We start from the raw sequence: 26,215 nt of genomic DNA, 5'->3' as shown, positions 1-26,215 counted from the left end.
CAAGTTTACCGTCTAATTACTTTGGTCTCAACTAACCAAAACTACTTGTAAGTAATCTCTCCCTCCACAAACTATACAGAAAACGCATGACAACCCCATAACAACGCATGACAACCTCATAACAGATCCAACAGGGACCCACATCATTTTATTTTAATTGATTTATTTAACCCTTATTTTACCAGGTAAGTTGACTGAGAACACAAAACCACTCCCCAACGACCTGGTGAATAGTTACAGGGGAGAGGAGGTGGGATGAATGAGCCAATTGTAAACTGGGGATGATTAGGTGGCCATGATGGGCCAGATTGGGTATTTAGCCAGGACACCAGGGTTAACACCCATACTCTTACAATAAGTGCCATGGGATCTTTAGTGACCACAGAGTCAGGACACCCGTTTAACATGCCATCCGAAAGACAGCAATGTCCCCAATCACTGCCCTGTGGCATTGAGATATTTTTTGTTTTTACCAGAAGAAAGCCTCCTACTTGCCCTCCAACACCACTTCCAGCAGCGTCTGGTCTACCATCCAGGGACCAACCCTGCTTAGCTTCAGAGACAAGCCAGCAGTGGGATGCAGGGTAGTATGCTGCTGGCTACATCACACACACACACACATTCTCATTTCACATTGTTCTATGCAAAACCTAACAGCACGCTGTCCTCCAACATGTCCTCCCTCCTCCTCATTATCACCAGATGACATTCCCTTCACTCCCACTTACAAACCAGTATTATCTTTCCTAATCAGGCTATTTGGCCTCCTGACTGCGTTGTTGCCTAAGAACCATAAGAAGACGGGGGGGGATTTTGTGTTGGGTCTAATGACGTCCCTTTGTGACGGGGTGCAGCGAGGATCTTTGAGGAGGACACGGGCGCTAGGCTGGGCCCTCGGAGAGCTGGCTGAGGATCTTAGCGTGACTGGCAGCTGCAGTAATCCTGCCTTTGTGTCCCCACGGGGCCCCGCAGAGCTTCTCTGACAGGGAGGACAGGGATGGGGGACGCTCCCCACTGCACCAGACGGCCCAGATGGGCCCAGCGAGAGAGAGAGGTAGTGGGGATAGAGAGGAGATGGGGAGAGAGAGAGTGAGAGTGGAAGAGAGATGGAGGGGGAAAGGAGAGAGAGAGTAAGGTTTGAAGGACAATAAGAGGGAGGGGGAAGGGAAAGAAAGAAAGAAAGAGAGCGAGAGAAGGAGAAAGAAAGAAAAAGAAATAGGGAGATTTAGGGTTGAATGTACAGAGCAAGGAAAGGGGACCACATCTAAACATTCCCACAAAAGCCTAAGAACCGCTCTTCTGCCTCAGCTTACTGCTGCTATGAAGGGATCATCAGGGTTGGTGGCTTTGGCTCAAGCCCGGTTTGTTTGCCCAGCGTTTGTTTTCTTGTTCCTCTGTGGTCATCCTGAAGCGTGCCAGAGAAAGCATCTGATTGGTGGAGGACATTCTGGGGCCTGGGAGACGGCGGCTCGAGCCAAGAGCCATGGTCGCACCCGGTGACATTGACGCTCAAACAAACAAACACACACGGTTGTTTATTTGCGTTAGCGACCAGGGCCATGACGTCTGAAGAGGCCTTGGAGTTTTTTGTTGTTGGCTGTGGTTAGTGTCAGTCTTTTCTCATGAAGCTAATTTCTCATTGGCCTGCTTAATTTAAGGCTGAGTCTCAAATAATACCATATTTCCTATGTAGTGCACTATTTCTTTTCTTTTTTACCAGTGCCCATAGGTTTCTGGCCAAGAGTAGTGCACTATGTAGGGAATAGGGTGCCATTTGGGACGCAAGCTAGTGTCTTCTACAAGATGAAGGTTTCAACCCGCTTTTGTCAGTGTTCACATCAATGTTGAGTCATCAACAGCATCCTGCTCCGACAGCGTCAGCTCTCAGACAATCCATTTCCCAATTCATCTCAATGAGTAGTCGACTTAACACAACTTTAACCTCTGAAACCGACCGTCCGACTGCATGCACGCATGTGCCAACTTTCCTATGACGCAAACACGTCTTGAGAAAGTTGGAGTGGGGAGAGAGAAAGTGGAGTCTATGGTATTTGAAGTTCAGTCTCAGAAGCCTTGAAGAAAAGGTAACTGAAGCACCTAAAGCATAATATTTTCTACAGTAGCCGCTGCGAAGATGACAGCTCTTTGATATAAAGTGAGTGAGCGCTTCAATCTCAGACTTCAAATAGAGACACAAAGCGAAGGGGGATTTGCAGAGTGATATAAACTCCTATTGATCTTCTGCTTTCTTCTGAATCACTTTTATTTAACCGTTGGCTCGACACCAAAGTGGCTTTTTTTATGACCGCTCAAATCATCCATTAATTTCCGACTGTTAAAAACCGAGCCCAAACATAGTGGTAAATAGTGGGAATCACGGTTTCAACAACAACATTCTAAACTCCAAGTGTTTCCCCATACCACCCCTCCGCATTTCTCCCATTACAACATCTCACAGACATGTTCACTGGATGTAGACGCCCAAGACTCACCTGTCCTTCAGACATGTCCTCTGGATGTAGACGCCCAAGACTCACCTGTCCTTCAGACATGTCCTCACTGGATGTAGACGCCCCTCACCTGTCCTTCAGACATGTCCTCAATGGATGTAGACGCCCAAGACTCACCTGTCCTGCAGACATGTCCTCTGGATGTAGACGCCCAAGACTCACCTGTCCTTCAGACATGTCCTCTGGATGTAGACGCCCAAGACTCACCTGTCCTGCAGACATGTCCTCTGGATGTAGACGCCCAAGACTCACCTGTCCTGCAGACATGTCCTCTGGATGTAGACGCCCAAGACTCACCTGTCTTTCAGACATGTCCTCTGGATGTAGACGCCCAAGACTCACCTGTCCTTCAGACATGTTCACTGGATGTAGACGCCCAAGACTCACCTGTCCTGCAGACATGTTCACTGGATGTAGACGCCCAAGACTTACCTGTCCTTCAGACATGTTCACTGGATGTAGACGCCCAAGACTTACCTGTCCTTCAGACATGTTCAATGGATGTAGACCCCAAAGACTCACCTGTCCTTCAGACATGTTCACTGGATGTAGACACCCAAGACTCACCTGTCCTGCAGACATTTCTTTGAATTCACAACCACAATGGATGCAGATATGGATTGCTTAGTTTTTGGAGATAAACTATCTTTTTTAACTTCACTAAAGGTGTTATAAACTGAGATTCTGCTGAGATGTTCGGTATGATGGTTGTTTGCAGCCAGTGGAGGGTATAGACTAGCAAGATAGGATGCCCCCTCCTGACCAGCTCTGTCATGGTGGAGCAGGTAGACATCCATTGGCTGATGTTTAAATGGGAAAAAAGCCATGTTCTGCTTGAATGTACAAATTCAAAGTTTGTACAAGGCCCTCCGACAAGGAATGTCTCTATGTGATTGAGTGTGTGTGTGTTTGTGTATTCGTGCGCGAGTGCCTGCCAGTGTGTGTGTGTGTTTGTGTCATGACAGACAAATGTCTAATGAGGAACAGTGAGTGAACCATATCCGATGCTCTGAAGGTCTGTCTGTTGGTCGCCTAATTTGAGAGCGGATTACAAACTCAGAGGCACACATCCCTCTCTCCCTCTCATCCCTCTTTCTCTCTGTTTAATTGGCAGGTCATAATTGCCAGTGTCAGAAACTGTGTCAAGTCTGGACATGGAATATATCTAAGAAGAGCATGTCTCATCACCTTTTACTCTCTGGTGGTTTACAATGTTGGTGAGGAAATTCAATGGTCGAGTGAGTGGTGCAGTTCACCATAATTGATACCTATTGAAAATCTCTGCACTTCTCAACCCAGAACTTAATTCTGAACATAATTTGGTGAAGAGATGCCAACCCAAAGAAATATAATTCCATTTCTATGTGCCTAGCACTAGATTATGAACATGCAAGCAGATTGGGTTAACATCACTGATGTCAAAGATGGTATATCGTTAATGGAGGAGACCAAACTTTCGAGGGAGTGAAAGTTTCACACCAGTCATGCGATCTCTATGTACTTCATTATAGTACCACAAAGTGATTTAAACTTCTCTCAGAGGACCAAGCACTTCAAGAGACTTTCAGAACCCTTACCCCTGCCTCCAAAACAGAGAAAGAAGAGAGAACGAGAGAGGGAGCAAAGAAGAGAAACCGAGAGAGACTACTAAGGACCAAGTACAAAAAGTCACAGAGGGGGCTGAAAAAGAACACAGTCTGAGCAGAAACCCTTCCAGAGGAACTCTGAATGAAAGAGAAGATGAGGCCCCCAAAAAATATGTTTTAAAAGCAAGCGTCAGATCAGATGAGATAAAGAGCACAGCGTGTTAAGTTCACTCTTCTTTCTGTGGTGGTGCTGCTGCAGAGATAAGGCAGTTGTTTCTTCTCTATCTCTCTCTTTCTCTCTCTCTCTCTCTCTCTCTCTCTCTCTCTCTCTCTCTCTCTCTCTCTCTCTCTCTCCGTCTATCTGATTGAATGTTAGGTCTAAAAGGAGGACCATGGAGGAGAAGAGAGTAGAGAAGATGAGAGAGTGGGGAAAGAGGAAGAAAGAAGAGGAGAGAGGAGAGGAGAAAGAGGAGAAAGAGGAGAGAGAAGAAGAGAGGAGAGAAGAGGAAAGGAGAGGAGAGAAGAGGAAAGGAGAGGAAAGAAGAGGAAAGGAGAGAGGAGAGAGAAGAGGAGAGAAGAGGAGAGGAGACAGAGGAGAGGTAAGTGGAGAGGAGAGGGAGAAGAGGAAAGAGTGCCCACTAGCTTTTAGTCAGAAGCCTTAATGAGTTCCTACGGGAACGGGTGCTGTCAATCATTCCAGCATGCCTCTCTTTTTCATTCTGTCTTCTCTCTCTCTCTTCTCTTCTTCTCCCACCAATACTTTTGCATCCTCCCTTACCCAGACAACCAAGGGGCATGAAATAATTAGAACTTGTAACTACCACTATGGTTTAACACTGGAAGTTGGAGAACTATCTGGCAGAGAAAAGAAGCCCCAGATACACTACCACTATGGTTAATTGCTGGAAGTTGGAGGACTATCTGGCAGCAAAAGGAAGCCACAGATCCTGTACAGGAGAAGAAAGAGAGACTTGTTTCAGGTGGAGGTGTGGAAGATAATCTTTGTGACACCTTTGTGACAATGAGACAGTACACCATACATTAGTACTAGAGTTAATTTCACTACCCTCGTTTCTCTGACTTGTGGCACAGTTGAATATGTCTTAAAGGGGGGCAGAGAGAGAGAGAGAGAGAGAGAGAGAGAGATTTATTTGTTTGGGCATTTATTTGGGTGTGTGTGAGAGAGAGAGAGAGAGAGAGAGAGAGAGAGAGAGAGAGAGAGAGAGAGAGAGACTCTTGCGTCAGGCCTATTGTTAGATGGATGTTGTGAACAGAGGGATGAGCTCAAAGCAGAAGGGATGGGAGAGGGGGATTATGAGAAAAAAGATTCACGTTTGCAATTAAATATTTATCAGTCATCTATAGAGGTAACGAGAGAAGGAGGGATCGAAAGAGTGGAGGGGTGGATTATATAGTGCCGTGCGACCAATTAACATTTTGGTTCCGCCTCCACACATTTCGTTTTCGCGTTTCTTTCGTTCACGGCACGTTGCGAACAACGAGAGACAAACAAGGGGGTGGATGTGAGTGAGCCTGCGGGCGAAGGAAGGGAGAGGGGGAGAGCCTGAACAAAATGAGCCATCCCACAACAAAACAAGATGGGGATTTATCTAGCGACATCTGCATGTGAATGGGCCCTGTCTCTCTCTGTCTGGCTACGGCAGCTAGAACCTAGCGGCAAGCTGCTACAGCTTTATGTAATTGGTGATAAACAATGTGCGGAGAGAGGGGAGAGGGAGAGAGAGGGGGGATATATAGAGAAGCCACGAGAGATAGGCTTTCACATTTTGGCCTGAATAAGGAGTTGTAGTGAAAAGCAAGATGTATCTTTTTGCATTGGAGATGAACTCTCTCCAAGACATCATGAGGCTTGTGAGTCTGTTATCATAGAGAGAGCCTCACGTCAACGACTGAGCTACGAAACCTTCAATCACCACATTTGTAAGGGTGTTACCAACACCTCTTAATCAGCGGGGTTAGTGCACGCTGAGTGATCAGACACTGAGCCACGGAGATTAATGGTTCTAAATGAAATACTCCCCATGCTGTGTTATAATCACTGACTGATAGAAAACCTTCCCTCTATGACTGAGCCCTGCTCTTCACATGGGGTCAACACTCCCAGTCACAGGTTAACTACTAGCCTTACCTCTCTCTCTGTCTCTCTGTCTCTCTCTCTCTAAGTGTGGCGTGTTGTGTGTATGCATGAACCCTTGTGTGTCTGTGACAGCTCTGGGGACTGCGTGTGTTTGGTGAGGGGGCGAAGGAGGTTGACCCCTGGGGAGGATCTGGCCCGGGATCAGACACGGCTGTGTGAGGATGCTAGGGAGCTTCATCTCTATCTGACGGGAGCCCTGCCAGCCCAGCTCTGACCAACACTACCTCCCTGTGTCCTGCGCCAGGGAGGAGACTGATGCCAGCAGGGGAGGAGAGGGAAGAGAGAACAGGAGGGAGAGAATGGGGCGAGAGAGGAGAGACAGGAGAAGAGGCTAAATAGATTAAAAAGGGCAGAGCAGAGATCCTGGAAGGTTCTCATATCACCAGCAGCCAAGTGACTCTATCTCCCCATCTCTATCAGATAATATAGACTCTCTCTGTGTTACCCAGACCAGTCCAGTCCACATCAGTCCTGGGCCCTCCGAGGTAATAATCACACTGGTTATCACAGGAGGCATCAGATCATCAGATCACTCTTTTGGTGTCTGGCTAGAGTGTAAACTCTCCTTCCAGACTCATGTTAAGCATCTCCAATCCAAAATTAAATCTAGAATCAGCTTCCTATTTCGTAACAAAGCCTCCTTCACTCACCCTGCCAAACATTCCCTTGTAAAACTGACTATCCTACCGATCCTCGACTTCGGCGATGTCATTTATAAATTAGCCTCCAACACTCTACTCAGCAAACTGGATGCAGTCTATCACAGTGCCATTAGTTTTGTCACCAAAGCCCCAGATACTACCCACCACTACGACCTGCATGCTCTAGTCGGATGGCCCTCGATACATATTCGTCGCTAGACCCACTGGCTCCAGGTCATCTATAAGTCTTTGCTACGTAAAGACCCACCTTATCTCAGCTCACTAAATATAAAATAATAATATATCCCATTTAGCAGACGCTTTTGTCCAAAGCGACTTACAAGTCGGCTGGGGCCACTACTTTTACATATGGGTGGCCCCAGCGGGAATCGAACCCACGACGCTTGGTGTTGCAAGTGCCATGCTCTACCGACTGAGCCACACAGGACCATAGCAGCACCCACCCGTAGCACGCGCTCCAGCAGGTATATCTCACTGGTCATCCCCAAGGCCAACACCTCCCTTAGTTGCCTTTCCTTCCAGTTCTCTGCTGCCAATGACTGGAACGAATTGCAAAAATCACTGAAGCTGGAGTCTTATTTCTCCCTCACTAACTTTAAGCATCAGCTATCTGAGCAGCTTACCGATCGCTGCAGCTGTACATATCCCATCTGTAAATAGCCCCTCCAATCTACCTACCTCATCCCCATATTGTTTTTATTTTCTTTTTTGCACACCAGTGTTTCTACTTGCACATCATCATCTGTGTAACAATCTGGGTGTCGTGGGTGTGGAGTCAAAGGCAGGAGACAGAGAGTACAATGCTGTGCTCTTTAATGCAGTAAATGCACCACAGGGTGCTAACAATGATCACGGCCCCAAAACACAGGGAATGTCAAAATGACGATTCAAAAATGCACGACTAGGAACTAACACGTTCCTCTGATACAGAGCAGAAGGTTACAAAGAATAATCCCGCACAACAACCAGGCGGGCCGGCTGTCTAATAAAGACACACTAATCATACACACAGGTACTACCAATAAACATACAAGGAGGGGGAGAAAAGACAATCAGTGGCAGCTAATAGGCAGGTGACGACGACCGCTGAGCGCCACCCGACAGGGAAGGGAAACCACCCTCAGTCGGACTCGTGACAATCTGCACATCTATCACTTCAGTGTTAATTTGCTAAATTGTATTTTTTTTTTGCTACTACGGCCTATTTACTGCCTTACCTCCTTACTCCATTTGCACACACTGTATATAGATTTTTCGATTGTGTTATTGACTGTATGTTTGCTTATCCCATGTGTAACTCTGTGTTGTTGTTTTTGTCGCACTGCTTTGCTTTATCTTGGCCAGGTCACAGTTGTAAATGAGAATTTGTTCTCAACTGGCCTATCTGGTTAAATAAAGGTGAAATAATATATATATAAATATTTTTTAAATCACTCTTTCCTGCTCAACTTCACCTTACTCTCTCTCTCTCTGGCTCTCTGCCTACCTGACTGATTCCCTTATGGTCCCTTCCTCTCCTCCCTTAACCTCTCCTCCTCTCTCCTCCCCCTCCATTAACCACTCTCCTGTCCTCTGTGTGCTCTGTGCTGTGCTGTCATGGCCCAGACTCCCCTTCTCTGGCTCCTTTGATGGTGCTGGGGATTAGCCCTGTCGGCCTGTTCAATGGGCTGTACCACTGTCCCACACACACACACGTACCCATCCACACCCACACAGCTTTTAATGAAGTCTCTTTCACTCACTCTCTCGTTATATCTCTCTTAGTTGGGCCCTTCACTCTATCAAAGGGCTGGCAAAAGGCTGATCAAATGAGGACTATTTTATAGTGGACTGGTACACCTGTATTTTACCTCTTTCATACAGTACACAATTGAAAGCATCATAGTGGCCAGGACGCTTCAGTCAACAAACAGATAAGTATTATAAGATGATTTAGACTGTTACCGCTGGGGTCTCGTGACTCAACCACTGGTGACTCGGACTCAGACTCGAGCACAGGGGACTTGGGACTCGATTCAGACTTGAGGTTTAGTGACTCGAACACATCACTTGCCGAATCAGTCATTAGATCCCTTTGAAAGTCATTAGCCCCCAATCTACTTTTGTTACTGTGGCGTCTGTGGAACGATGATAACAACGGCGATGACGCCACCGAGTGATGGAGGTCCAACCCGTACTACCTTGTCACCATCTGGTGACTGTGCTTCTCTCCCTCTCTCTCTCGCTCCCATCCATCCATCACTCAGATCATATCTGCTCTGTGTCCACCCCTCAAACCCAACCAAACGAGACCCTAGTGGCTATAAAATCAGCCACATTAAAGCACCTCGGCCAATGGAAGGTGTTCAGCAGCTCCACGCCTTTTCCACAGCCCCTCCTCATCTCTATGTTGTGTGAACCCCAGGCCTGAGGGGCCTACAGGGCCACAGCTCCTCCCCACCTCTATGTTGTGTGAACCCCAGGCCTGACGGGCCTACAGGGCCACAGCTCCTCCCCACCTCTATGTTGTGTGAACCTCAGGCCTGAGGGGCCTACAGGGCCACAGCTCCTCCCCACCTCTATGTTGTGTGAACCTCAGCCCTGAGGGGCCTACAGGGCCACGGCTCATCTCTAACCCCCTCTGCATTGGCAGACAGTAAGGTAGCGGCCTGGGTGCTGGCCAGGCCTGAGGTGACTGATGGAAGTGGGGGGCGGGACCTGGATGGGTGTTTACATGAGGTCCTGTGCCAATGCTGGGGGGTTGGAGGTGGGGGATCCCGGGTCGGTGTCTGGGGGTTTGAGGTTTGGAAGGGTGGAGAACCTTTGTCTCTGTTTCGGTCCCTGGAGGTATTTGGATGAGTCCCCAACATAATGATAATCATCATCATCGGCGGCTGTGTCTGCGTGTGTGTGTGTGTGTGTGTGTGTGTGTGTGTGTGTGTGTGTGTGTGTGTGTGTGTGTGTGTGTGTGTGTGTGTGTGTGTGTGTGTGTGTGTGTGTGTGTGTGTGTGTGTGTGTGTGTGTGTGTACAGCACCTCATTAGGAGGACCAGAGAGCTGAAGCTGGAGCCACATTAAAGAGTAGCAGCCCTGTCTTTCAACGTGTTCCGGCAGGAATCCCAGGTCTCCCCTGGTCTAACACTAACTCACTACTCTGACTGGTCTCCCCTGGTCTAACACTAACTCACTACTCTGACTGGTCTCCCCTGGTCTAACACTAACTCACTACTCTGACTGGTCTCCCCTGGTCTAACACTAACTCACTACTCTGACTGGTCTCCCTGGTCTAACACTAACTCACTACTCTGACTGGTCTCCCTGGTCTAACACTAACTCACTACTCTGACTGGTCTCCCTGGTCTAACACTAACTCACTACTCTGACTGGTCTCCCCTGGTCTAACACTAACTCACTACTCTGACTGGTCTCCCCTGGTCTAACACTAACTCACTACTCTGACTGGTCTCCCCTGGTCTAACACTAACTCACTACTCTGACTGGTCTCCCCTGGTCTAACACTAACTCACTACTCTGACTGGTCTCCCTGGTCTAACACTAACTCACTACTCTGACTGGTCTCCCTGGTCTAACACTAACTCACTACTCTGACTGGTCTCCCTGGTCTAACACTAACTCACTACTCTGACTGGTCTCCCTGGTCTAACACTAACTCACTACTCTGACTGGTCTCCCTGGTCTAACACTAACTCACTACTCTGACTGGTCTCCCTGGTCTAACACTAACTCACTACTCTGACTGGTCTCCCCTGGTCTAACACTAACTCACTACTCTGACTGGTCTCCCTGGTCTAACACTAACTCACTACTCTGACTGGTCTCCCTGGTCTAACACTGGACTGGTCTCCCTGGTCTAACACTAACTCACTACACTGACTGGTCTCCCTGGTCTAACACTAACTCACTACTCTGACTGGTCTCCCTGGTCTAACACTGACTGGTCTCCCCTGGTCTAACACTAACTCACTACTCTGACTGGTCTCCCTGGTCTAACACTAACTCACTACTCTGACTGGTCTCCCCTGGTCTAACACTAACTCACTACTCTGACTGGTCTCCCTGGTCTAACACTAACTCAATACACTGACTCCCTGGTCTACACTAACTCACTACACTGACTGGTCTCCCTGGTCTAACACTAACTCACTACTCTGACTGGTCTCCCTGGTCTAACACTAACTCACTACTCTGACTGGTCTCCCTGGTCTAACACTAACTCACTACACTCTGACTGGTCTCCCTGGTCTAACACTAACTCACTACTCTGACTGGTCTCCCTGGTCTAACACTAACTCACTACTCTGACTGGTCTCCCTGGTCTAACACTAACTCACTACTCTGACTGGTCTCCCTGGTCTAACACTAACTCACTACTCTGACTGGTCTCACTAACTGGTCTCCCTGGTCTAACACTAACTCACTACTGACTGGTCTCCTGGTCTCCCTGGTCTAACACTAACTCACTACTCTGACTGGTCTCCCTGGTCTAACACTAACTCACTACTCTGACTGGTCTCCCTGGTCTAACACTAACTCACTACACTGACTGGTCTCCCTGGTCTCCCCTGGTCTAACACTAACTCACGACACTGACTGGTCTCCCCTGGTCTAACACTAACTCACTACTCTAACTGGTCACCCCTGGTCTAACACTAACTCACAACACTGACTGGTCTCCCCTGGTCTAACACTAACTCACTACTCTAACTGGTCTCCCCTGGTCTAACACTAACTCACTACTCTGACTGGTCTCCCTGGTCTAACACTAACTCACTACTCTGACTGGTCTCCCCTGGTCTAACACTAACTCACTACACTGACTGGTCTCCCTGGTCTAACACTAACTCACTACTCTAACACTCCCTGGTCACAACACTAACTCACTACTCTGACTGGTCTCCCTGGTCTAACACTAACTCACTACTCTGACTGGTCTCCCCTGGTCTAACACTAACTCACTACTCTGACTGGTCTCCCTGGTCTAACACTAACTCACTACACTGACTGGTCTCCCCTGGTCTAACACTAACTCACTACACTGACTGGTCTCCCTGGTCTAACACTAACTCACTACTCTGACACTAACTCACTACACTGACTGGTCTCCCTGGTCTAACACTAACTCACTACTCTGACTGGTCTCCCTGGTCTCCCTGGTCTAACACTAACTCACTGCTCTGACTGGTCTCCCTGGTCAAACACTAACTCACTACTCTGACTGGTCTCCCTGGTCTAACACTAACTCAACACTGGTCTCCCTGGTCTAACTCACTACACTGACTGGTCTCCCCTGGTCTAACACTAACTCACTACTCTGACTGGTCTCCCTGGTCTAAACTAACTCACTACACTGACTGGTCTCCCCTGGTCTAACACTAACTCACTACACTGACTGGGCTCCCTGGTCTAACACCAACTCACTCCTCTGACTGGTCTCCCTGGTCAAACACTAACTCACTACGCTGACTGGTCTCCCCTGGTCTAACACTAACTCACTACACTGACTGATCTCCCCTGGTCTAACACTAACTCAACTCTGACTGGTCTCCCTGGTCTAACACTAACTCACTACACTGACTGGTCTCCCTGGTCTCTAACCCTGGTCTAACACTAACTCACTACACTGACTGGTCTCCCTGGTCTAACACTAACTCACTACTCTGACTGGTCTAACACTAACTCACTACTCTGTCTCCCTGGTCTAACACTAACTCACTACACTGACTGGTCTCCCCTGGTCTAACACCTCACTACTCTGACTGGGCTCCCCTGGTCTCCCTGGTCTAACACTAACTCACTACACTGACTGGTCTCCCCTGGTCTAACACTAACTCACTACTCTGACTGGTCTCCCCTGGTCTAAACACTAACTCACTACTCTGACTGGTCTCCCCTGGTCTAACACTAACTCACTACTCTGACTGGTCTCCCCTGGTCTAACACTAACTCACTACACTGACTGGTCTCCCCTGGTCTAACACTAACTCACTACTCTGACTGGTCTCCCCTGGTCTCCCCTGGTCTAACACTAACTCACTACTCTGACTGGTCTCCCCTGGTCTCCCCTGGTCTAACACTAACTCACTACACTGACTGGTCTCCCCTGGTCTAACACTAACTCACTGCACTGACTGGTCTCCCCTGGTCTAACACTAACTCACTACTCTGCCTGGTCTCCCCTGGTCTAACACTAACTCACTGCACTGACTGGTCTCCCCTGGTCTAACACTAACTTACTACACTGAACCTGGAGCAGCTCCTGTTAAAGAGAGAGATGGGAGGTGGAAGATAGAAGAAGAGACAGAAAGGGTGAGGAAGAGATGGAGAGAGAGAGGGGTCTAGGAGGAACAGAGGAGGGATAAATAGAGAGAGATGAAACATACTTAATCCATGGTTTCAGGGTGTTTGGCCAGGCGTGTAGTCACAGTGTTTGGTTGGGGAAAGCCCCAGTCTATTGTGACACAGGGGGTCCGTTCATTCACTTCTGACTGGTGTTTAAGTCAGGTCACAATAGTGCCAGGTCCAAACCAAGTCAAACCAACACCTTGGATTTGATGTGAAACATAAAATAAGAAACTCCACTCTGTGTTAGTATATGATTAACACTCACCAAATCCTAAACATTCTCAACACATTGGAATACTTATTGGCTGAGGGATGTTGGGCATTTCCAACGGGGGATGGTGAAGGCAGTATCCCAAGATTCCCAAATCCACAGAGCTCCTCCTGATCCCTCCTCACTACTCTGACTGGTTCAACGTGGCGGCCCCTGGGTGCACTAACTCAGGCAGCTGAGGACCATGGGTAATCCACTAAACTCTCCAACCTCTTTAGATACTTAGGCGATAAACACTGGAATGAGTCCCTGTTTGTCCCTCTGTGTGTGTTTTGATGTTGGGGTGAAGAGGCCTCACGAGGGTTGACCCCCATTGTTCCTCTTGTTGTTGTGATGATGAAGCATTCCGGACACTATCGGTCTGAAGCTCCCACTACCATCTTCCAGGTTTTAAGAGTGATTCCTCTTAAATTGGGGAAGATGAAGCTGTCCCTACTCTAACTTTGAACGTGACGGAGGAGAAGGAGGGAGTCATGTTTGCTTGGGTTTGGTTTTCAAATTGATGGGGATTTATGTTGCCCGTGTGTGTGTTCAGTTGGAGTACGCTATCTGTGTTTATGATTTGAAGTGGTTTGGCTGTAAACAAGTAACTCATGAGAGAGAGAGAGAGGGGGGGAGGAAGAGAGAGGCTTGTGGATGAAACGATAGAAGTCTAAAACAACCAGTAACTGGTCTTTTAAGTTTCTGAGATCAATATCCCAGATTATCTTGATCATCAACCATAAGAGCTCACTGGTTGAGGGCTACTTGTCAGTTAGTTTGGGGACATACATTGCTGGTCCTAAATGCCACCCTATCCCTTTGTTAGTGCACTACTTTAGACAAGGACACCATTTAGAGAATAGTGTGCCATTTGGGATGAGGGCCACAGTTCTGTAAATCATATGCAGTTAAATTCAGCTGGCTCTTTGCTGCTCTTGCTATGGAGACCCAATGGGATATTTTGTTGATAGTTCAGTACTGGACTGTAGAAAACCAGAGAACCTGCAAGTTTAACTATAATGATGAGCACATGCCGAGCTGTAACTCAATACACTGATGCTACAAAGTTAAAACTTTTAATTGAGGGCAGAAAGAGACGAGTCTAGATCGTCAAAACCAACTAAAGTTGGCCACAGCGAGAATCCCTGAGGTCTCCCTGGTCTAACACTAACTCACTACTACGGCGAGAAGTTTTGCAGATAAATCTAATTATAAGAAGATTGTGTGGTGTGTGTGTGTTTGTGTGCGTGCAAGATATCAAACCAGTGACTGAAATGATACTTAAAAAGATAATTTGAAAAAATCCTACATTTCTGGGTTTTCAATGTTTTTGCATCAAATACTGGATTTCTCTATGTTCTAGTAGTCAATCTGCTAAATAACTAAAATGTTAAATATAGGAATTTAGTTTTCAAACTAAAACCAGCCTGCTCCTCAGCCTGTCGTTCTTGACATACTGCATGTCCTTGTGACGTCTGAATATTGTGAAATATCAAACATTTTGGACTTACTGTACTTTACTGCAAAATCCTCTAAAGCCTTGCAGTTGTTAGTATTTGACTTTAAAAGAAAACAGAGAGGAACATTAAAGAAAATAAACAACACATAAGCCAAGCTATTTTCAGTCTCTGTCTTGGAAAATGAATATTTCATATCTTATTTTTAAAAACATGTCACTGATGCCCTTTGAAGGCGTGGAGCCACCGCTGTGCGTTTGTGACACTGCGAGATATAGCCTACTGTCAGATCAAACTCCACCTCAGGAGAGAGAGGGGGGTGAGAGAGGGGGAGATATAGCCTACTGTTAGATCAAACTCCACCTCAGGAGAGAGAGACACTAACTCACTAGCTCTGCTGGTCTCAGGTCTAAACTAACTCACTACTCTGAGAGGGGGGGTCTAGATAACTCACTACACTGACTGGTCTCCCTGGAACACTAACTACTACACTGCCTACTGTCTCCCAGATCAAACTCCACCTCAGGAGAGAGAGGGGGGTAACTCACTACCTGACTGAGATCAAACTCCACCTCAGGACTGGTCTCCCTGGTCTAACAGAGATAGCCTACTGTCAGATCAAACTCCACCTCAGGAGAGAGAAGGGGGTGAGAGAGGGGGAGATATAGCCTACTGTCAGATCAAACTCCACCTCAGGAGAGAGAGGGGGGCTGAGAGAGGGGGTCTTACATATAGCCTACTGTCTAGATCAAACTCCACCTCAGGAGGAGACTAGGGGGGTGAGACAAACTCACTACACTGGCTGGTCTCCTGGGGGGAGATATAGCCTACTGTCAGATCAAACTCCACCTCAGGAGAGAGAGGGGGGTGAGAGAGGGGGAGATATAGCCTACTGTCAGATCAAACTCCACCTCAGGAGAGAGAGGGGGTGAGAGGGGGGAGATATAGCCTACTGTCAGATCAAACTCCACCTCAGGAGAGAGGGGGGTGAGAGGGGGGAGATATAGCCTACTGTCAGATCAAACTCCACCTCAGGAGAGAGAGGGGGTGAGAGAGGGGGAGATATAGCAAACTCCACTGTCAGATCAAACTCCACCTCAGGAGAGAGAGGGGGTGAGAGAGGGGGAGATATAGCCTGACTGTCAGATCAAACTCCACCTCAGGAGAGAGAGGGGGTGAGAGAGGGGGAGATATAGCCTACTGTCAGATCAAACTCCACCTCAGGAGAGAGAGGGGGGGTCTATATAACTCTGAGAGAGAGGGGAACAGATATAGCCTACTGTCAGATCAAACTCCACCTCAGGAGAGAGAGGGGGGTGAGAGAGGGGGAGATATAGCCTACTGTCAACACTAACTCACTACTCAGATCAAACTCCACCTCAGGAGAGAGAGGGGGGTGAGAGAGGGGAGATATAGCCTACTGTCAGATCAAACTCCACCTCAGGAGAGAGACTGGGGGGTGAGAGAGGGGGGGAGATATAGCCTACTGTCAGATCAAACTCCACCTCAGGAGAGAGAGGGGGGGTGAGAGAGGGGAGATATAGCCTACTGTCAGATCAAACTCCACCTCAGGAGAGAGAGGGGGTGACTGAGAGGGGGAGATATAGCCTACTGTCAGATCAAACTCCACCTCAGGAGAGAGAGGGGGGTGAGAGAGGGGGGGAGATATAGCCTACTGTCAGATCAGATCAAACTCCACCTCAGGAGAGAGGGGGGTGAGAGAGGGGGAGATATAGCCTACTGTCAGATCAAACTCCACCTCAGGAGAGGGGGTGAGGAGGGGAGATGACTGTCTCCCCTGATCAAACTCCACCTACAGGAGAGAGATATAGCCTACTGTCAGATCAAACTCCACCTCAGGAGGAGGGGGTGAGGGGGGGTGAGAGAGGGGGGGGTCAAGATATAGCCTACTGTCAGATCAAACTCCACCTCAGGAGAGAGGGGGGTGAGAGACTGGTGAGAGATCAAACTAACTCACTACACTGACTGGTCTCCCCTGAGAACACTGAGATATAGCCTACTGTCAGATCAAACTCCACCTCAGGAGAGAGAGGGGGGGTGAGAGAGGGGGAGATATAGCCTACTGTCAGATCAAACTCCACCTCAGGAGAGAGAGGGGGGTGAGATATACAACACTACTGGGGAGAACACTAGGGTATATAGCCTACTGTCAGATCAAACTCCACCTCAGGAGAGAGAGGGGGTGAGAGAGGGGGGAGATATAGCCTACTGTTAGATCAAACTCCACCTCAGGAGGAGAGGGGGGGTGAGAGGGGGAGATATAGCCTACTGTCAGATCAAACTCCACCTCAGGAGAGAGAGGGGGGGGGGGGTGAGAGAGGGGGAGATATAGCCTACTGTCAGATCAAACTCCACCTCAGGAGAGAGGGGGGGTGAGACTAGGGGGAGATATAGCCTACTGTCAGATCAAACTCCACTCTCAGGAGAGAACTCAGAGAGGGGGGTGAGAGAGGGGTCTAGATATAGCCTACTGTTAGATCAAACTCCACCTCAGGAGAGAGAGAGGGGGGTGAGAGAGAGGGGGGAGATATAGCCTACTGTTAGATCAAACTCCACCAGGAGAGAGACTGGGGTCTCCCTGGTCTAACACTAACTCACTACTCTGGGTCTCCCCTGGTCTAACACTATAGGAGATCAAACTCCACCTAACTCAGAGAGGGGGGGTGAGAGAGGGGGGGAGATATAGCCTACTGTCAGATCAAACTCCACCTCAGGAGAGAGACTACACTGAGGGGTCTCCCTGGTGAGAGAGGGGGTATAGCCTACTGTCAGATCAAACTCCACCTCAGGAGAGAGAGGGGTCACTACTCTGAGGGGGGTCTAACATATAGCCTACTGTTAGATCAAACTCCACCTCAGGAGAGAGAGGGGGTGAGAGAGGGGGGGAGATATAGCCTACTGTTAGATCAAACTCCACCTCAGGAGAGAGAGGGGTGAGAGGGGGGGTCTAGATATAGCCTACTGTCAGATCAAACTAACCACCTCAGGAGGAATACTAACTCCCTACTCTGGGTCTCCCCTGGTGAGATATAGCCTACTGTTAGATCAAACTCCACCTCAGGAGAGAGAACACTAACTCACTGAGAGGGGGGTCTAGATATAGCCTACTGTTAGATCAAACTCCACCTCAGGAGAGAGAGAGGGGGGGGGTGAGAGAGGGGGTCTAGATATAGCCTACTGTCAGATCAAACTCCACCTCAGGAGAGAGAGGGGGTGAGAGAGGGGGAGATATAGCCTACTGTTAGATCAAACTCCACCTCAGGAGAGAGAGGGGGGGTCTAGATGAGAGAGGGAGAGAGGGGGTCTAGATATAGCCTACTGTTAGATCAAACTCCACCTCAGGAGAGAGAGCCTACTGTCAGATCAAACTCCACTGGTCTCCCTGGAGACTAACTCACTACTGAGAGAGGGTCTCCCTGGTCTATATAGCCTACTGTCTCCCTGATCAAACTCCACCTCAGGAGAGAGAGGGGGGATGAGAGAGGGGGAGATATAGCCTACTGTCAGATCAAACTCCACCTCAGGAGAGAGGGAGGGGGGTGAGATATAGCTCTACTGTCAGATCAAACTCCACCTCAGGAGAGAGGGGGGTGATATGACTGCCTACTGTCTAGATCAAACTCCACCTCAGGAGACAGAGGGGGTGAGAGACTGGGGAGATATAGCTCTACTGTCAGATCAAACTCCACCTCAGGAGAGACTACTCTGACTGGGGTCTCCCTGGTCTAACACTGAGAGACTGGTCTCCCCTGGTCTAGATATAGCCTACTGTCAGATCAAACTCCACCTCAGGAGAGAGAGAGGGGGGGGTGAGAGAGGGGGAGATATAGCCTACTGTCAGATCAAACTCCACCTCAGGAGAGAGAACTCACTACTGAGAGGTCTAACACTAACTCAGATATAGCCTACTGTCAGATCAAACTCCACCTCAGGAGAGAGAGAGGGGGGGTGAGAGAGGGGGGTCTCCCTGGTCTATATAGCCTACTGTCAGATCAAACTCCACCTCAGGAGAGAGGACTACTCTGACTGGTCTCCCTGGAGATATAGCCTACTGTCTCCCCTGATCAAACTCCACCTCTGAGGGTCTAACAGAGACAACTCTGACTGGTCTCCCCTCCCTGGTCTAAGACTGGGGTCTAACATATACTACACTGCCTACTGTCAGATCAAACTCCACCTCAGGAGAGAGAGGTGGGGGTGAGAGAGGGGAAGATATAGCTCCCTGTTAGATCAAACTCCACCTGTGAGAGTCTAGGGAACTATAGCAGATCAAACTCCACCTCAGGAGAGAGAGGGGGGTGAGAGAGGGGGAGATATAGCCTACTGTCAAACTCAAACTCCACCTCAGGAGAGAGAGGGGGGTGAGAGACTGGGGGGAGATATAGCCTACTGTCAGATCAGACCTCAAACTCCACTGTCTCAGGAGAGAGAGGGGGTCTAAGAGCCTACTGGGGAGATATAGCCTACTGTTAGATCAAACTCCACCTCAGGAGAGAGAGGGGGTGAGAGGGGGGGGAGATATAGCCTACTGTCAGATCAAACTCCACCTCAGGAGAGAGAGAGGGGGTGGGCCCTGCCTGTCTCCCTGATCAAACTCCACCTCAGGAGAGGGGGGAGATATAGCTACTACTGTCAGATCAAACTCCACCTCAGGAGAGAGAGAGGGGGAGAGAGAGGGGGGATATAGCCTACTGTCAGATCAAACTCCACCTCAGGAGAGAACACTAGGAGGGGAGGACTCCCTGGGGAGATATAGCCTACTGTCAGATCAAACTCCACCTCAGGAGAGAGGGGGGTGAGAGAGGGGGAGATATAGCCTACTGTCAGATCAAACTCCACCTCAGGAGAGAGAGAGAGGGGGGTGAGAGAGGGGGAGATATAGCCTACTGTCAGATCAAACTCCACCTCAGGAGAGAGAGAGGGGGGGTGAGAGACTGGTAGCCCTGGTCTATCAAGATCAAACTCTCACCTCCCCTGGGGAGATATAGCCTACTGTCAGATCAAACTCCACCTCAGGAGAGAGGGGGGGTGAGAGAGGGGGGAGATATAGCCTACTGTCAGATCAAACTCCACCTCAGGAGAGAGAGAGGGGGAGATAGAGGGGGTAGCCTACTGTCAGATCAAACTCCACCTCAGGAGAGAGAGGGGGGTGAGAGAGGGGGAGATATAGCCTACTGTCAGATCAAACTCCACCTCAGGAGAGAGGGGGTGAGAGAGGGGGGAGATATAGCCTACTGTTAGATCAAACTCCACCTCAGGAGAGAGAGAGGGGGGTGAGAGAGGGGGAGATATAGCCTACTGTCAGATCAAACTCCACCTCAGGAGAGAGAGAGGGGTGAGACAAGGAGGGGGGAGATATAGCCTACTGTCAGATCAAACTCCACCTCAGGAGAGAGAGGGGGGGTGAGAGAGATATAGGGATCAAACTCCACCTCAGGAGATCTAGAGGGGGGTGAGAGAGGGGGAGATATAGCCTACTGTCAGATCAAACTCCACCTCAGGAGAGAGAGACTGGGGGGTGAGAGAGGGGAGATATAGCCTACTGTCAGATCAAACTCCACCTCAGGAGAGAGAGAGGGGGGTGAGAGAGGGGGAGATATAGCCTACTGTTAGATCAAACTCCACCTCAGGAGAGAGAGAGGGGGTGAGAGAGGGGGAGAGATATAGCCTACTGTTAGATCAAACTCCACCTCAGGAGAGAGAGGGGGGGTGAGAGAGGGGGAGATATAGCCTACTGTCAGATCAAACTCCACCTCAGGAGAGAGAGGGGGAAGAGACTCAGGGAGAGAGGGGGGGAGATATAGCCTACTGTCAGATCAAACTCCACCTCAGGAGAGAGAGGGGGGTGAGAGAGGGGGAGATATAGCCTACTGTCAGATCAAACTCCACCTCAGGAGAGAGGGGGGGTGAGAGAGGACAAGGACACTAACCACTACTCTGAGAATAGTGGTCTCCCCTGGTCTAGGATATAGCCTACTGTCAGATCAAACTCCACCTCAGGAGAGAGAGAGATAGGGGGTGAGAGGTCTAGGAGGGGGGGTGAGTCTAGATATAGCCTACTGTTAGATCAAACTCCACCTCAGGAGAGAGAGGGGGGGGTGAGAGAGGGGGAGATATAGCCTACTGTTAGATCAAACTCCACCTCAGGAGAGAGAGGGGGGGGTGAGAGATTGGGGGAGATATAGCCTACTGTTAGATCAAACTCCACCTCAGGAGAGAGAGAGGGGGGATAAATAGCCCACTGTTAGATCAAACTCCACCTCAGGGGAGAGATATAGCCTACTGTCAGATCAAACTCCACCTCAGGAGAGAGAGGGATTTGGGTGAGATATAGCCTACTGTTAGATCAAACTCCACCTCAGGAGAGAGGGGGGGATGTGAGAGAGGGGGATATAGCCTACTGTCAGATCAAACTCCACCTCAGGAGAGAGAGAGGGGGGTGAGAGAGGGGGGAGATATAGCCTACTGTCAGATCAAACTCCACCTCAGGAGAGAGGAGATATAGCCTACTGTTAGATCAAACTCCACCTCAGGAGAGAGATGAAGCATTCCGGAGAGCCTAGGTCAGATCAAACTCCACCTCAGGAGAGAGAGGGGGGGTGAGAGAGGGGGAGATATAGCCTACTGTCAGATCAAACTCCACCTCAGGAGAGAGAGGGGGGGGGTGAGAGAGGGGAGATATAGCCTACTGTCAGATCAAACTCCACCTCAGGAGAGAGAGGGGGGGTGAGAGAGGGGGAGATATAGCCTACTGTCAGATCAAACTCCACCTCAGGAGAGAGAGAGAGGGGGGAGATATAGCCTAGTTAGATCAAACTCCACCTCAGGAGAGGAGAGAGGGGACTGTAGAAATAGCCTACTGTTAGATCAAACTCCACCTCAGGAGAGAGAGGGGGTGAGAGAGGGGGAGATATAGCCTACTGTCAGATCAAACTCCACCTCAGGAGAGAGAGGGGGTGAGATATAGCCTACTGTCAGATCAAACTCCACCTCAGGAGAGAGAGGGGGTGAGAGAGGGGGGAGATATAGCCTACTGTCAGATCAAACTCCACCTCAGGAGAGAGAGGGGGTGAGATATAGCCTACTGTTAGGGAGATATATAGCCTACTGTCAGATCAAACTCCACCTCAGGAGAGAGAGGGGGTGAGAGAGGGGGAGATATAGCCTACTGTTAGATCAAACTCCACCTCAGGAGAGAGAGGGGGGTGAGAGAGGGGGAGATATAGCCTACTGTCAGATCAAACTCCACCTCAGGAGAGAGAGAGGGGGGTGAGAGAGGGGGGATATAGCCTACTGTCAGATCAAACTCCACCTCAGGAGAGAGAGGGGGGGTGAGAGAGGGGGAGATATAGCCTACTGTCAGATCAAACTCCACCTCAGGAGAGAGAGAGGGGGTGAGAGAGGGGGAGATATAGCCTACTGTCAGATCAAACTCCACCTCAGGAGAGAGAGGGGGGTGAGAGGGGGGAGATGTCAGATCAAACTCCACCTCAGGAGAGGGGAGAGATATAGCCTACTATTAGATCAAACTCCACCTCAGGAGAGAGAGAGAGCCGGGGTGAGAGAGGGGGAGATATAGCCTACTGTTAGATCAAACTCCACCTCAGGAGAGAGAGAGGGGGGGTGAGAGAGGGGGAGATATAGCCTACTGTCAGATCAAACGCCACCTCAGGAGAGAGAGAGGGGGTGAGAGAGGGGGTGAGAGAGGGGGAGATATAGCCTACTGTCAGATCAAACTCCACCTCAGGAGAGAGAGGGGGGGGGTGAGAGAGAGGGAGATATAGCCTACTGTCAGATCAAACTCCACCTCAGGAGAGAGAGGGGGGGGGTGAGAGAGGGGGAGATATAGCCTACTGTCAGATCAAACTCCACCTCAGGAGAGAGAGGGGGGGTGAGAGAGGGGGAGATATAGCCTACTGTCAGATCAAACTCCACCTCAGGAGAGAGAGGGGGGGAGAGAGGGGGAGATATAGCCTACTGTTAGATCAAACTCCACCTCAGGAGAGAGAGAGGGGGGTGAGAGAGGGGAGATATAGCCTACTATTAGATCAAACTCCACCTCAGGAGAGAGAGATGGGTGGGGGTGAGAGAGGGGGAGATATAGCCTACTGTTAGATCAAACTCCACCTCAGGAGAGAGGGGGGGTGAGAGAGGGAGATATAGCCCACTGTTAGATCAAACTCCACCTCAGGAGAGAGAGGGGGGGGTGAGAGAGGGGAAGATATAGCCTACTGTTAGATCAAACTCCACCTCAGGAGAGAGAGAGAGGGGTGAGAGGGGGGAGATATAGCCTACTGTCAGATCAAACTCCACCTCAGGAGAGAGAGGGGGGTGAGAGAGGGGAAGATATAGCCTACTGTTAGATCAAACTCCACCTCAGGAGAGAGAGAGAGGGGGGGGTGAGAGAGGGGGAGATATAGCCTACTGTTAGATCAAACTCCACCTCAGGAGAGAGAGAGGGGGGAGAGAGGGGGAGATATATCCTACTGTTAGATCAAACTCCACCTTAGGAGAGAGAGAGGGGGGTGAGAGAGGGGGAGATATAGCCTACTGTCAGATCAAACTCCACCTCAGGAGAGAGACAGAGGGGAGGGGGTATAGCCTACTGTCAGATCAAACTCCACCTCATGAGAGAGAGAGGGGGTGAGAGAGGGGGAGATATAGCCTACTGTTAGATCAAACTCCACCTCGGGAGAAAGACAGAGGGGGAGATATAGCCTACTGTCAGATCAAACTCCACCTCAGGAGAGAGACAGAGGGGGGGGGATATAGCCTACTGTCAGATCAAACTCCACCTCAGGAGAGAGAGAGGGGGGGTGAGAGAGGGGGAGATATAGCCTACTGTCAGATCAAACTCCACCTCAGGAGAGAGAGAGGGGGGGGTGAGAGAGGGGGGGAGATATAGCCTACTGTCAGATCAAACTCCACCTCAGGAGAGAGAGGGGGGGTGAGAGAGGGGGAGATATAGCCTACTATTAGATCAAACTCCACCTCAGGAGAGAGAGAGGGGGGGGTGAGAGAGGGGGAGATATAGCCTACTGTTAGATCAAACTCCACCTCAGGAGAGAGAGGGGGGGAGAGAGGGGGAGATATAGCCTACTGTCAGATCAAACTCCACCTCAGGAGAGAGAGAGAGGGGGTGAGAGAAAACTCCACCTCAGGGGGTGAGAGAGGGGGAGATATAGCCTACTGTCAGATCAAACTCCACCTCAGGAGAGAGAGGGGGGGGGTGAGAGAGAGGGAGATATAGCCTACTATTAGATCAAACTCCACCTCAGGAGAGAGAGAGGGGGTGAGAGAGGGGGAGATATAGCCTACTGTCAGATCAAACTCCACCTCAGGAGAGAGAGGGGGGGTGAGAGAGGGGGAGATATAGCCTACTGTCAGATCAAACTCCACCTCAGGAGAGAGAGAGGGGTGGGGGTGTGAGAGGGGAAGATATAGCCTACTGTTAGATCAAACTCCACCTCAGGAGAGAGAGAGGGGGGGTGAGAGAGGGGGAGATATAGCCTACTATTAGATCAAACTCCACCTCAGGAGAGAGAGAGGGGGGGGTGAGAGAGGGGGAGATATAGCCTACTGTTAGATCAAACTCCACCTCAGGAGAGAGGGGGTGAGAGAGGGGGAGATATAGCCCACTGTTAGATCAAACTCCACCTCAGGAGAGAGAGAGGGGGGTGAGAGAGGGGAAGATATAGCCTACTGTTAGATCAAACTCCACCTCAGGAGAGAGAGAGAGGGGGTGAGAGGGGGGATATAGCCTACTGTCAGATCAAACTCCACCTCAGGAGAGAGAGGGGGGGTGAGAGAGGGGAAGATATAGCCTACTGTTAGATCAAACTCCACCTCAGGAGAGAGAGAGAGAGGGGGGGAGTGAGAGAGGGAGATATAGCCTACTGTTAGATCAAACTCCACCTCAGGAGAGAGAGGGGGGGGTGAGAGAGGGGAGATATATCCTACTGTTAGATCAAACTCCACCTTAGGAGAGAGAGAGGGGGGTGAGAGAGGGGGAGATATAGCCTACTGTCAGATCAAACTCCACCTCAGGAGAGAGACAGAGGGGGAGGGGGTATAGCCTACTGTCAGATCAAACTCCACCTCATGAGAGAGAGAGGGGGTGAGAGAGGGGGAGATATAGCCTACTGTTAGATCAAACTCCACCTCGGGAGAGAGACAGAGGGGGAGATATAGCCTACTGTCAGATCAAACTCCACCTCAGGAGAGAGACAGAGGGGGGGATATAGCCTACTGTCAGATCAAACTCCACCTCAGGAGAGAGAGAGGGGGGTGAGAGAGGGGGAGATATAGCCTACTGTTAGATCAAACTCCACCTCAGGAGAGCGAGAGGGGGTGAGAGAGGGGAGATATAGCCTAATGTTAGATCAAACTCCACCTCAGGAAAGAGACAGAGGGGGGGAGATATAGCCTACTGTCAGATCAAACTCCACCTCAGGAGAGAGAGAGAGGGGGGCGTGAGAGAGGGGAGATATAGCCCACTGTTAGATCAAACTCCACCGAGAGAGAGAGAGAGAGGGGGTGGAGATATAGCCTACTGTTAGATCAAACTCCACCTCGGGAGAGAGAGACAGAGGGGAGGAGATATAGCCTACTGTTAGATCAAACTCCACCTCAGGAGAGAGACAGAGGGAGGGGAGAGGGGGAGGGAGAGGTGGAGATATAGCCTACTGTTAGATCAAACTCCACCTCAGGAAAGAGACAGAGGGGGGGGGGAGATATAGCCTACTGTCAGATCAAACTCCACCTCAGGAGAGAGAGAGAGGGGGCGTGAGAGAGGGGGAGATATAGCCCACTGTTAGATCAAACTCCACCGAGAGAGAGAGAGAGAGGGGGGTGGAGATATAGCCTACTGTTAGATCAAACTCCACCTCGGGAGAGAGACAGAGGGGAGGAGATATAGCCTACTGTTAGATCAAACTCCACCTCAGGAGAGAGACAGAGGGAGGGGGAGATATAGCCTACTGTTAGATCAAACTCCACCTCGGGAGAAAGAGAGGGGAGAGAGAGAGGGGGGAGGGAGAGGTGGAGATATAGCCTACTGTTAGATCAAACTCCACCTCGGGAGAGAGAGAGAGGGGGATATATAGCCTACTGTTATATCAAACTCCACTTCGGGAGAGAGAGAGGGGAGAGAGAGAGGGGGGGAGAGAGAGGTGGAGATATAGTCTACTGTTAGATCAAACTCCACCTCGGGAGAGAGAGAGAGGGG

At 49.8% G+C, this 26,215-nt stretch overlaps 1 long non-coding RNA gene across 1 annotated transcript in view; it reads left to right on the top strand.

The window, feature by feature from the left end:
• Positions 1-26,215, top strand: part of LOC135506541 (uncharacterized) — a 55,309-nt gene that overhangs the window by 6,158 nt on the left and 22,936 nt on the right. The gene's annotated exons all lie outside the window — the stretch shown is intronic.

The sequence above is a fragment of the Oncorhynchus masou genome, chromosome 20, assembly GCF_036934945.1.
Source record: "Oncorhynchus masou masou isolate Uvic2021 chromosome 20, UVic_Omas_1.1, whole genome shotgun sequence".
Lineage (NCBI taxonomy): Eukaryota > Metazoa > Chordata > Actinopteri > Salmoniformes > Salmonidae > Oncorhynchus > Oncorhynchus masou.
This window is presented reverse-complemented; position numbering and strand designations above follow the sequence as displayed.